Raw genomic sequence first — 12,139 nt, forward strand, 5'->3', positions numbered from 1 at the left:
TTAAAATTTCACTTTATTTTATTATTATTATTATTATTTTTTAATGGCCTTTTAAAATTATATTTAATAACATTTAAGGGATATTTTTTATCCATGAATAAGTAAGACTTCCCACCAAATTTTTTTACCCTCCCTCCAAATTGTACACTGTTAAAATTACACTTAAAAATATATATATAAATAAATAGAAAAACCTAATTCACATTTCGCATTAACCTCAAACACAGAACAAACACAGAAGAAGAGGAGGGGAGAGACAAATCAGAGGGGAGCAGCGACGAAGAAGAGGGGAGCGGCCACCAGCGATATTTCTTTTCCCTCTTTCAATCAAACCTAACGTTTCTCTCCATGAGCCTCTTTCAGTTGGCCATCGATCGAAGCAAGCGGCAAGCCCTAAGCCCTAAATGATAACGCATGGCTCAGAGACGAAATTTGAAGATTGTGTTTGAATTTCTCTAATCTCTCTCGCCCTTTCTCTGATCGGTAAGCAACCCTAATTTATCTATGTCCAATTTCTTTTTCACACATAAGTTGTACACACTGACACAGTCGCGCGCACACACACATGTATTTGTAGTTGTGTGTATATATTGAACTGAAAGTCTAAAATACACAGTCGTCTTTCTGTCTCTAGGAAGGGAAAGTCTTGTTGGTGTTTGCTGGTTCAATAAGTGAGAATCTGAAGGAGGAGGAAACCCAGCTCTCTCTCTCCTCTCATAGTATGTTTCACCCACAATCTCTCTCATTTATAAGAAATGTGTATAAATATATACTTACATGTGTATATGATGTTTTTCAGTTTGGTTTAGAATCTCTATTGATTATAGCCCTTGTCTTTTACAATTTATGATATATGGAATACACTCCTTGAAATTGAAATTATAGATCTGTGTTAATTCAATTTTTTATTTTTAATTTCATTAATTTTTATTATTATTATTATTATTTTTCTGATTACAATTCGGAGACGGACAACATTTCATAATTCACAATGTCGAATTCAGGTTTAGCACTTTCTATTATGTGAGTTGTGATATTCAGGTCCAACATTCTGGTAGAAATGCTGGGACTAGCTAAGTCACACGTGAATCCTTCTCTAATGCGCGCAGCTCGCTACATATGATAATTGCCTAACATTTCGGCTAGAATGATGAACAAAAGTTTCTATATATATAGAAATAACTCTTAATTTGAATATAATGGTGAGGTAATTGATCTAAGTGGAATATTTTATTTATAATTAATTCATACAATTAATATTAGGATAGTCAACATTAGCAATTAGTGGTGCAAACACCTCTAGCTCTTTGAGATGAAGTCCGGATGGAAGATGCCCACTGTACAAGAGAGATCGGGTCTAGCTAGAAGGGCTGGAGAATATGGAAACAGCAAATGGAACTGAAAGTGATTAGGAAAAGGTGGGTGGATATAGCTTCTTCAGGAAGAAAAAAAAATGTCAATAACCCTGATTTTGATTATTGGAATCATCTCTCTATAACCAAGTGAATGAATCATGGCCTACCTAAAAAACACTTTTACTTTTTTATTGCAAATTGTTACACATGTTGTTTTTAATTTAATTGATCATTTATTCCCGCCACTCAAATGATAACGGATGACTATCAAAAGATTGTGTTTGATTGTTAAAAAAAGTTGTAAATTATTACATGCCCAAATCAGAGCACTTTTTCTATTACATCCAAGCTTCCCTTGAATGATCCAAGTATAGCTCATTTGTTTGAACCAAAAGCTCTTGCAGTCTAATGTTCTCATTTCGAGTGGAGCGTTCTTAATTTCGACTTAAATCTTTCATCATCTTTAATGATATGGTGTTTCGTTTGGTGTCCCAAAAAAAAAAAAAAATCCAAGTATATGTCACCTTTTGTCTAGGGTGTATTATTATACATTGTACTTAATTTTAGTCAACCCATAGAAGATCTTGTTTCAAGGTCTATGTCACACCCCAAAACCATAGGGCGTGATAATAAGGTTAAAACAAAAATAATGGAACAACAGTTTTCAACTTAAGAAAATTCTGCGCAGCGGTTACTCAAAAAAACATAGAAAATTCAATTATTATCGAAATGAAGCAAACTAAATTTTTTTAGAAACTAGACTCAGATGACAATGTGACCGAGTCACTCCCGGATGCTAGAAAAACACTGAGGAAAACAGTTTTTGGAAGGAAGAAAGCTCTCATAGCTTGTGCTGAATTGGAACCAAGTGCAAAACTTTGACCTGCTTAGTCTTTTAGAGAGCCAATAAAATTTTGGGGCCTTAACCTTTAGAAGCTAGACACTTGAAATAATAAAACTGGAAATTTTCATAATTTATTGATTTCGGGAAGGCCGTCAAATTCTTTTCTCAAATTCAGTTTCCAAACTGTGACCAGAAACCAAACAGCAGATGATATTAGATTTTTTTTAAAAATATGCACCAATCGAAAAATTATAAAAATTTTATGAGAGACTTTATACACAAAGGGGAACATATGGTAAAAATTTCACAGTTTTTGAAGCACTACAACCTCTGATTAAAATTCGTTTCCAAGAAAGTACTACAGGAAATTTAAAACAGATTTTTTTTTTTTTTTTTTCTTTTTCTTTAAATAAAACCCTCTAACAGAAAATTCAGAGCTTACCCCCATGAACAAATTATATAATACTTAGGCATAACAAAGATCTAAAGAGGCTAAGAATATATACATTGCATAAAGTCATCCGTAGAAAGATAATTTCAGTCCAAATTTGTACACCCAAAATAAAGAGTCACAACTCTGATGCCCAGTCACTAAGTACATATGCTACCATTAGCAGGCTATACACAAAACATCTATATACAGTACCCAGTCCTAAAGAACACATAGCAGAGAGCATGTTGTCATCTTCACTCTAGCACAGCAACCACGACCTTAACATGGTTTCACAAGGCATCAAACATGAACAAAATAATACTTCAGGCTAATATTTTACTCAAAAACACCAAGCACAAGATGCTCCACAAAAGGATCCCATCTGTGGGAACTCAAGCTCAGTTCTAGCATTGTCGTCCTGAGCAACAAGACCTGAAAATAAAAGGGGTGAGACAATGCCCAGTAGGAAAGCCTTTAACAAATGCCTCCATGAGGTTTTAGGTACATGATCTGATTTACATGAGAATTCGTTGGCCATTTTCTACCAAGACCAATTATAAAATGATGGAATTTGAAAAAAAAAAAAAAAAAAAAAAAACAGTAGCTAAAAGAAAATACCAGTTCCAAAACCATTTGAGAGTTAAAGTGAGTTAGTAAAGAGCTAGTCTTCATTTGGGCCTTTTGTCAAACAAATTTACTTCAATTAGAGTGATCCCAACTATCTCTTCCCCTTCGACTAGTAGGGATTCAACTACGAATACCCATCTAGGGTCTACCGCTGCGGGTTTATGGTCTTTCACCAACAGGTAGCTCATACCCAATTGCTCACCCCTTTCGCCTGGGACATCACCCTCCCAGTCCCAAAGTTAAGTAATAGAATAATTCAACCCAAACAATTTAAGACAACTCAATTACAACATTCCAGAATCTAAACAGAATTATTTTGGTGTAAAATTGATAATATACATTAGTCTATCAACATGCTAAGTTCTGATTGGAAAACATTTACCCGTGTAGAGTTCTGAAATAAAATTATAAGCAATACTTGTATGTAACCAAAACTCAGATCATGACCAAGCATATGTATAATATCTTAGCTAAAATCAAGCATTTGACTACAAGAAAATCATGTACTTGTAACAAGAAAAACTATAATTTCATGGAACATTAAATTGGGAAACAGAACTTTTAAAAAAAATAACTCTCAAGGCTGCAAGACTTAAAGAGAATCCCCACCCAATTGAAGGTAACAACTGGAGGTGGTGAGATTAGATGGTGTGTGGGTAAAATGCCTACATTTTCAGCCTTAATCCGAACCCTTCTTCTTCTTCTTCACTTTCTGTTTTTCTTTCTCTCTGTCAAAAAACCCAACCCCAAGGCACAAGCTCTCTTCGAGATGATGGAGTCACTCATGTACTTGGTCCGGAACGTAAAGGCCGAGTTAGAGGCCTTGGTTTTGGAGCAACAATCTCCAAAATTGAGGCAAATGGTTTTCAAAGGGTGCAAGCAAAAAGAGTAGAAGAAATAGTTGAACAAAGAGTAGAAAAAATCAAGCATGAAATGAGAAATGAGATGAAATCTGAGATTATGAATAAGATGAAATCTGAGATAATGAATGAGATGAAAGCCTTGTTGGTAAGTGTTACAACAAGTTATATACGTATTATTTTCTGCCTATATAGCATTTGAATTTAATGTACTAGTTTTTTTTAATCCATGTTTTTATTAATTGTAGTCCCAAAATGCTAGCGCTGGTTCTCAATCTAATACTATGCCAAGTCCTATATAGAAGATCTATAAGGTTTAAAATGTGAGTTGTTACACTGGAATGGGTCAGGTGTAGTTGTTGCCAAGGCTGAGATTGCAGCAACGGATCCTAAAGCGTTAGAAGATCATTTTCCAATTGGTCCAAATTGTTGGAAAGTATGGATTGATGATATTTTGGTCGGCAACTGTCCTTTGTATCGAGCAAGCCTAAATGGAAATTTTTATCTTCGTAATGCTAACACAAGCTCGGTTGTATGGCCTAAGAAATATGTGAAAATTATTCAGGTCAATTATTCATTCATTAACTTATTATTATATTTCTTAAATTAGTCTTGTTGGCATTACATTTTTGAAATATTTTTTTCTGACAAGATTGATTATCACTAGTTCATAAGGAGCAGAAGAATCAGAATTTCTATGATTTCAGTCTACAACAAAGGTCAAATACTATGCCTCTTTTATATTGCATAATTTTAATGCTTTTTATACTCATACTTAGGGAGGTCACGTGCCTTTAAGTGACCAATTTTGCGGTGTATCTTGAACTTTATTACCTTATTGGTACATCGGCCCGTGTGGAGGCCATTTTTATTTCTTGTTTTAAAATGTTGAAAGTATGGGAGTATGGAATCATTGTATGTGGAGGTTTTGATTGATTGTTAAGGAGAAGAAGTCGTTGATATGTTACTTATACCTTTACTTTAAATTGGAGAACAATATTTGTAGGTAAATTGGAGAATGACTTCTCCATATTCTAATTATTTATGACCCTATACTAATGAGCAGACATACCACATATCATCAGAGATAATGAGAACCAATCCCGGAATTATAATTTATTTCAATCAGGCCTTATCATGAAAAATCATTCCTGAGCACACACGTATGTTGCATCCCACATCTAAAAGGATTTAAACTAAAAAAATATCATACTAAAACCTTTAAATTAACACTTCCCATGTTCTCTCTGGAGGGTAATTGCTTAGTTATATATGGCCGGTTCTATTAATCCATGGATAATTAACGTGTAAAAGACTTGTTAACATAGCACAGATGTTGAAAAAATATTCAGGTTAGTTGGACTTGGAAAACTTGCTACCATAACTTAGGTTACTTTGCTTATGAAAAATGTCCGAAACACTGGATGAAAAAACTTGCTACCAATGGAAGGGAAGTTTAGAAAAATGTCTGAAACACTGGATGAAAACAAGCTTCATGGGCATGCTGGAAATGTTATGGGCACTTGAGAACTATACAAATAACAATAATAATAATCTTTATATCATGGATGGTGACTAAAATTTTTTTTTTTTTTTTTTTTTCATCACGTCTTTCTTCCATCATCACCAAATAGCACCATTAACATTACACATATATAATTATGAAATAAATAAAAAATCAATTCAACTCATTAAAGAATTCTCCAATTAAATAATTAATAACTCAAATCTCATTACGTAAGCCTCCAATTTAAAATTAAAATACCCAATCTTAATAATTAAAAATTATGAAATAAATATAAATTTCGAATTCGTAAAAATTCGGGTTGTTACAGGGCCAAGTAACTCAACCACATTAGTGCGATCTCCCTAATCCCCTGTAGGCCTCACTAACGCCGCGGTCCCTAGGCAACTCCTAGGCGGCCGGGTTTTTCATAAAATCCTTTTCAAAATTCTTTTCCAAAATCCATTTCATTACAGAAACAGTGGAAGGAACACACACACACATAAAAGTACTATCTACCATTTATCACACTAATTGTTACATCATTTGAGGATACAATGTCTCGACTTTCCTTCCAAGATTCATCCATGTCTATAGAGCTTCTTCTCATTGAGGTAAAACTCGGTCGTCTCGGCATCTGCATACTTGTACTTTGACCCTCCAACATCAGCAACACATATGACATTGTTGGTCTGTCAAATGCCATGTCCACTACACACACAACATCCCTACTTGTATGCATCTCAACACTTCATTTTGGCAACATGAATCTGCAATTTTAGGATCAATCATCTCCATTGCCTTATCACCATCCCATAAGTCCCATGCCTGAAACATTTCCAACATTTTGTCAAATTATACACATCAAAGTAAAGAAAAGAAAAGAAAAGAAAAGAAGATTTATGTATAGACTTACATATCCAATAATATTTGAGTGTTCCGGTGAACGAAAACTAGTGTTTCTTCGGCCGGTTATAATCTCTAGTATTAATACTCCAAAACTATACACATCAGACTTGACAGAAAATAGACCTTCCATTGCATACTCAGGAGCCATATAGCCGCTACATTTTACAAGTGATCATGGAATTCAAGTTAGCAAATCTTTGAGGATAAAAGATAAAGACTGATTTTCTGTGTTGTAATTTGGCAATTAGTGTAATCTCATTCTTGAACTCCTCCAAGCCTTGTCCAGATTTTCTTGAAAGCCTCTTTACAGCTATTTCTTGTCCCCATGGCAACTTTCCCTGTTAAGCATTATAAAAGTTAGCAGCACTTTAGTGCATTCCAATACACAATTAACCTTCAATTTTTACCATTTTTTTGTAGAAAATTAAAGAACATACCTTGTAGACAGGGCCAAATCCACCTTGTCCAAGCTGGTTTTCATTTGAAAAATTGTTTGTAGCTAAAGCCACAGTATTAAAATCGAGGAATGATAATTCTGCTCCGCTTACATGCTGCCCTTCAACTCTAAGGTCATCCGGTCCAGAAAGATCTATCGAAAGTTCCTCACTTCTGCGTGCATAAAGCATCAGTAACTCATTGTTCTTCTGCGATGGATTCAAGAATGCTGTAGTGAAGAATCAACAATTAGCATAAACAGTCAAGATAATTAACAAAATAACAATACAATTTTCATTTCACTTTCTAAAATTTACCTTTCAATTTTGCTCTGAACCTCCATAGTAGCCAAATGGAAACACTTAGAAAGAATGTGCCCACCACCACTATTGCTATTATTACAAATTTGGATATTTTTCTCCCACCACCTATGTTAGAAGAGAAACAAATACAAAAGACATTATATTGTTTATAATTGAACAATTAAAAGAATCAAAGAACTCTAGCTTGCTCCACAAAAAAGCAAAAACTATTTGAAAAGGTCAATTCATGAGAAATTTCTGATATTTAGATATCCTATTCTGCTAGAGTTCTAATCAAGTATATTCATAAGAAATTTCTGATATTTATCCTATTCTCCCTATAGGAGGTAAAAATATCTCTTAAATGTTAGAAATTCTAACAGCAGCAAAAAGTATATTCATGAGAAATTTCTGATATTTATCCTATTCTTCCTATAGGAGGTAGAATATGTCTTAAATGTCAGAAAGTCTTAACGGCAACAAAAATTATTATATGATATAATGAAAATTCAAAATGCTAACAACAGCAGTGACATATACAATTGAAAGTTTCATCTTACCTAATTCAGAATTCGCGAGATGAATGTAGAGCGTGTTCCCACCATCTGCAAATTGCTGAAGATCAACAAAATCCCCACTCCACATCATGTAGCTGATCCTACTTACGTATGCATATGTTTTACATGAACAATTATTCAGACACATATCTCTGCAAGCATTGATATCATCTGATCCCACGTTGTCCACGAAGTCCGGTAACTTCATCCCCTCAACCTTGACAAATCTCATCTTCTTCCCCATTCCCTCCCTTAACTAGGCTGTTATTCCTCTCACACTGCAATTGTGTCCTCCTAACACACCCTCCTGACCAATTCCCTCTATTCCATTGATCCAAGTCTTTTGCTACAAACCCTTCAATATGTACAACTTAAACTTCATTAAGATTTCAAATGGTAGATTAGTCACACAACTCACACATTAATAATCACACCGACAATGATTATACTTGAACAAATTTATCATCCATTTTGTTCATTTCCATTGACTTAGACCCAAACAATTAATTAAACTTATAAGTCAGCATAACTTTACTATAATTTAGATAATCTAAGTGAGCACTCATGTCATGTGCATTACATGACTTGCCGCCCTTAGTGGGGATCATATAAGAAAATTTAACTTAGTAGAGAACAATATATAAAAGCTTAATTAAATGCTTTTTTTTTTTTTTTGGGTAGAAAATTGAAGAGAATAAGTCTATGCAATTAATTAAACACCATATTAATAAATACATGAAAGACATTGGCCACAAAATATGTTTGTTCATAAAGGTTTGCCCTTTTTGGACCAGACTAAGGGGCTCCACAGACCGCCCATCCCATCTTTGCTTAATTAGAAAAACTTTTTGATCACATGAAACCAAAAATTCAATGGTTTTCACGTTTTATTCAATTCAGTAATAGTTACTCAACCAATTAGGTCAAAAAATATATTGTGTGTTTGCTTTACAATCCCAAAAAAAAAAAATAATAAAATAAAATAAAATAAAATAAAATTTAAGCAAGCTGGATTGAGTTTGTGTTAACTCAATCCAGCTTGCTTAAATTTTATTTTAATTTTTTTTTTTTTTTCCTATTTGGTACTCACACACACTGCCTCCACTGAGGTTCGAACCCCTGATCTCCCTTTGAAAAGTAGGAGCTTTATACCGCTAGGCCACAGGCCTGTTGGTTACCCTAAACATCATTAAAAAAACATGTCAAAAATATTTTGATATAAATATTTCCTTGGAATGTGAGATTAGAAGTCTGAGCTCCACAATAGATATTTGTAAATGTGTATGAATATTTATTTGAAATTTGTTACACAAACGCTTCTCATATTAGACTTATTAGATGACTCAAATATTGTTGGTTTTTTATATCTCCAAACAACACAATGATAGAATTGATTTAAAAAGAACTCATAGTGTTGCTCAATAAGATTTCAATTTCCAACAGGTCTGATGCTTGCAAATTTCTTTTTATTTAACTTAAAATATATATATTCACACACATTCATATATATATATATATATATATATATATATATATGTATGTATGTATATATATATCTCGAGTCATGTGAATGATCTGTGAATATATAAGTGAAGGCACAAACATTTATCACTCACCAATCAACATGCATGTGGGTTGCTTTGACAACACTAGTTTCTAGGAAAAAACGAAAAGCAACAATTAAATTTGGTGTAATCAGTTTCACACAGTGAAGTTGAATATAAGTAAGAAAATATAGTAGTGTCATAGTTTGTACTGATAAGCGCCAAATATTACATATTCAATCGTCCTTTCTTGCATTAGTTAAATCCATTATTAGAGGATAATGTACAACTTTAATTCAGTTGTGTATTTCTTTCTGATTTCAGGTATTTTTCCCAAGAATGATCAAAGAAGCGGTTTTGATAACTTTCCGTTGAAATACGTGCGCCGTGTCGGGGAGTCATCTTTTGGACCTGACTTCTTCTGTTGCCGTTTTGTGAAGTCATGACTGAGTGTTCGTCATGGAAGTGCGTCCATGGTCCGGCGTGAAGAAGCCTTGTTAATGTAGCAGAGGCAAGCTCCCGCGGGCGCCCGCCGAACCCCTCATCTTTCTACCCCATTTCGCTGGGCCTTGCTGAGCCCTTGCGGGAGCCCCTGCGAGCCACCGTGGGGGCCCACCGCGCCATCGCAGGCGCCCGCCAAACACTCAGTCCCCCGCAAGCCACCGCAGGTAACCCGCCAACCTGCTGCAGGTAGCTCAACTGCCCCTGAATTTCAGCATTTTTGTCTCCTTATCTTCATTTTGTGTGGCTTATCTTGATGTAGAGGGGGGAGCTCGGGATTTAGGGGGTATGGTGAATAGGTTTTGGTTGGAATAAAGAGGAGGCACACATCTCATTTCTCAAATCTCAAGTTTTGGGGAGGCAAAGGGCTAGAGAGAGAAAGGAGTGTTCTTGAGTTTAGGGTGTGAAAATGGAGAGTGGTTCTTCCTCTTCTTCTTCATACTTTGTAATTATGGGTAACTAACTCCCTATTTAGAGAGGTGATGAAGCTCCATCTTGTAAGCATTGCTCTATTTTGATTTATATTTGGGGATTAATGTATATGTGTGATTTTTCCATGAACTAGAGCAATTTATGTTATGTAAAGAACTCCAATGCTTATAAATGATCATTTTGGGTTAATTATTTTGTTTTAGATTATTTTTCTCTCATAATTATATTGCTCCATTTTCATAGTGACAATGGGGATGAGTTCATGGAAGTGTTTTTATTGGCATGATATTTAGGAATTTTGATAATCTATTGGTTAGGGCTTTCCTTTGATAGATTCTTCTTAATTTCTATTTCATGTGCTCCTATTATGAGATTAAGGGCTTGATGATCTATGGCTTAGTGATCATGTTTAAGGTTGTATCCTAGTTTAGGTGACCAAAACATGTAGTGCTTAGATAGGTTATTCTTGCTTATTGATTTTATAATTTTCTTGAAGGAAATATAGCTACTTTATGTTGTTATATTCTTTGGTCATTTATATATGTTACTTCTCCAAAGTAAATCATGCCATAACATGCTTATTCATAGATAGCGAATTCAACTCCCTAACTCCCATTTCTTATTATCTTTATCTCGGACTCCCTTGCATTATCAATTTATGCACATTTTAATTCCTACTTTTAGTGACAATTTAACAAATCCTCTATAAACCCCTTTATCATTCTAAAAGATGATTCTAATTACTTAGGTTGCCATAAACTAGCAGTCCCAGTAGTTCGACTTACCCGACCAATAGTCCTATTTTATAATGATTTGTGCTATTGCAAAGGTTGATGTATAATTGACAACCGATCAATTTTTGGCGCCGTTGTCGGGGATTTGCACACGGTTTAGCAACCGAAGTTTTAGGGTTAATTTTGGCTTGATTGTCAATATTGTGATTTGTGAATATTTTTTGTGCGGTTTTGACCATCTTGCTGTTGAAAGTTGTTTGTGAGATTTTAAGGACTTGATGCTTGCTGAGGGACGCTAGTAAATTTGTAAGTCTAGAGGACTCCAGGTAAGTCTCTTGGGCTTTTAGTTTCGAAATTGTTAATATTGTCTATGTATAATTTGGTAATAGTTAAGTTGTGAAGCCTTTGTTGAGGCTATTTTTTTGTTTATTTTCAATTGCAAAGCATTAGTCCTTGTTGTGGCCATTTAATTTCTGTCTTGATAATTGAGGAAAAAGGGAACATCGTATGTGGAGTTGATGATGATGATTTATTGTATTTATTGTAGGATGTGTTGTTGATGTTTGGCCGTAGATCACTCTCCCTACCAACTCTAGAATCTCCAGTTGATATAAATTCTCTTGAAAGAACTCTTAGACGAACCCTTAGGGAATCTTCTAGCATAAGAGTGCTTGAAAATGAATTTAACACAATGGATGAAAATGTAGGAAATGTCGGAAATAAGGGGATTAATAATGATATGGCCGAAATTCCAAATGTGGTTCCCATGACTCCAAGGGACCACTTCATCCCTACCACTTATGCTTCTCTGTTGCATAGTGATGCCAAATATTGAGGCCGCTCAATATGAAATCAAATCTAGCACTATCCAAATGCTTCCATCTTTTCATGGCTTTGAAAATGAGGACCCTTATAGGCACCTTGATAAATTCCTTGAAAGATGCTCTACCATCAAGTTGAGGGGCTTTCGTGATAATGCTCTCCAATTGTATCTCTTCCCATTCTCATTAAAAGAACGGGTAAAATATTGGTTGAACTCCCTTACTGCGAATTCCATCACCACATGGGCTCAACTACAGCAAGAATTCTTAAAGAAATATTA

General features: G+C 34.6%; 1 long non-coding RNA gene across 4 annotated transcripts; it reads left to right on the forward strand.

The window, feature by feature from the left end:
* The first annotated feature begins 217 nt into the window (after positions 1-217).
* LOC132295567 (uncharacterized) lies at positions 218-10,505 on the forward strand. 4 transcript variants are annotated; one of them, XR_009478550.1, is made up of 5 exons: positions 218-483; positions 635-719; positions 4,368-4,684; positions 4,772-4,838; positions 9,695-10,505. It is a non-coding gene; the product is annotated as an uncharacterized LOC132295567 (long non-coding RNA). The 4 variants fall into 4 exon arrangements; XR_009478544.1 differs by having other exon boundaries at positions 4,470-4,684; XR_009478546.1 differs by having other exon boundaries at positions 4,470-4,684; positions 4,787-4,838.
* Positions 10,506-12,139: the final 1,634 nt, after the last annotated feature.

This window comes from Cornus florida, unplaced genomic scaffold (genome assembly GCF_030987335.1).
Source record: "Cornus florida cultivar Cherokee Brave unplaced genomic scaffold, ASM3098733v1 CherokeeBrave_3.0.0_Hap2_Chr01, whole genome shotgun sequence".
NCBI lineage: Eukaryota > Viridiplantae > Streptophyta > Magnoliopsida > Cornales > Cornaceae > Cornus > Cornus florida.